The following is a 2033-nucleotide window of genomic DNA, read 5'->3' as shown; positions in this document are numbered from 1 at the left end:
CATTTACTAGAGGTTTGGTTTTTTTTTTACCCTCTCAGAGAAGAGCTTCTTGGCTGGTTTGTAGCAGGTTGATCAGGTTGATCTCTGCTTGAGGAAACATGAAAAGCTGAACCCAAACGTGGCTCAAGTATTTTGTATTTTACAAGTGACAAATGGCAGGAGGTTTCTCAGCACCTTTGTGTGCTTGAACTTGCCCTGGGGAGCTCAGGAGCCCCATTTCAGGACTCGTGGAGGAGACTTTTTGTAGAGCAGTGTTTGTTGCAGGCATCCTGGTGGACGAGGTACCTGTGCATGTGAGGAGAGAGGCTTGTGCAGTATTTTTGTGTTCTTGTTACTGGCAGGACAGAGAGGAACTGTTTGTGATGGTTTTGAACCCTGTGTTTGAGGAGGCAGCACAAAGGGGGGTGGGACACGGATGACAAAGCCATGGGTTCTTCCTGGGCTACTTCCCAGTGACCTCTTTAGGTCAAACGTTTCCTAAAGGTGTGGGGTGAGATGAAGAGAGCAGTTATTTCATGCCCTGGGAATAAAACTCTCCTCAGCTCAACAAAATCAAGACAACAACAACAACAAAATACCCCTCCTTTTTCTGCTGGACCAGCAGTTCCAGGTATTGAAATGAAAATGTAGATATACTGTGTAAACCTACAGCAAGATTATTTTTATCAGCCCATTTTATGTGTAGATGCTCCAATGTGATTTCATGCAGAAATATTGCTACAGATTTTTAAAAATATAGGTGTTGTGTGTGTGTGTGTGTGTGTGAGTGGGAAGGTTTCATCCAGGGTCCTTGCTCTGCTGGAGCCCGTGGCTGTTGCTCCCTGCCCTTGGGTGCAGTGGGAGGGGGAGGATGCACTTCAGAGAAGAAATCTGCTATTTTGTTTCTATCCATGAATTTTGCTGTCATTGGTTCTGCCAGATAAGATGTCACGATACCACTGGTTAAAAATAAAACCTATTTTTCAGATGTACTGACCTGATGGTGCTTGGGAAACCTCCTGCACTGGAGGGTTGGGCTTGGCAGGGTGTGGGTTTCTCCCTGGTGTCCTGCAGGGAGATGGTTGGGGTGGAGGCCAAGGGCTTGTGACTTGGTGACTGACTCTGTCTGGTGACACCAGCCTTATATTTGTCCCCAGTGAATGGGTTGATAAAAAAACAACTTAAGAGTCTGACCATGAGTCTGGACACACAAAAATGCTTTATTTTCTGTTTAGTGGAGGAAAGCACTTTTCCCACAGGATGGACCAGCTTTCTGTGTGCCTGGACCTGGGACCCTTCCCCACTAGTGCTGGTTTGTGTTTGTTTGCTATTTAAAAGTGATAAAAGTGGGTTTATTTCATCCTCAGCTGCCAACTAGTCAGTGGTGGAAAGGTGTTTATGGGAGCAGGAGCATCGTGGCTTTCTATCATGGAGATTTCACAGAATGGTTTGGGTTGGAAGGGACCTTCAAGATCATCCAGATCCAACCCCCTGCATGGGCAGGGACACCTCCCACCAGCCCAGGTTGCTCCAAGCCCCATCCAACCTGCCCTTCCCCAACTCCTGTTGTGTGTTGGCACCATTCACTGGGAAGAATGACTGTCCCAAGCTAACAAACAAGCCTCCATCACTGAAGCTCCAGGGCCAGTGAAAGCCAGGTCAGGTGGCTGATACCCCCAGGGTGTCACACCCCCCTGCCCTGAGCTTCTGGTTTGAGGGAGTACAAATGAAAACGTGGGGGTTTCTCCCAGCTCTGTGGAACCTGCCTTCATTGTTGACCCCTTCTGCTGGGCTGGGAACAAACAGAGGGGAGGGGGGAAAAAAGGGCCTAACCAGGACCAGTCACTTGGGTGTTTTCTTGGGAGGGAAAGAAAAAACCAACCACAAAACCCAAGCTAGACAAGTCCTGAATGTTCCTCAGTTACTGCCCTGGTTAGCAAAAAAAAACCCCACCCCTTAACATCAGTGAGAACTGAATTGGGGGGGGGGAGGGGGAATAAACTACACCTAGAAAATCTCATTACTTAATTGAAGGTTTCCTATTTGATTTGAAT

The sequence above is a fragment of the Apus apus genome, chromosome 23 (assembly GCF_020740795.1).
Source record: "Apus apus isolate bApuApu2 chromosome 23, bApuApu2.pri.cur, whole genome shotgun sequence".
Classification (NCBI taxonomy): Eukaryota; Metazoa; Chordata; class Aves; order Apodiformes; family Apodidae; genus Apus; species Apus apus.
Note: the sequence above shows the minus strand (reverse complement) of the source record.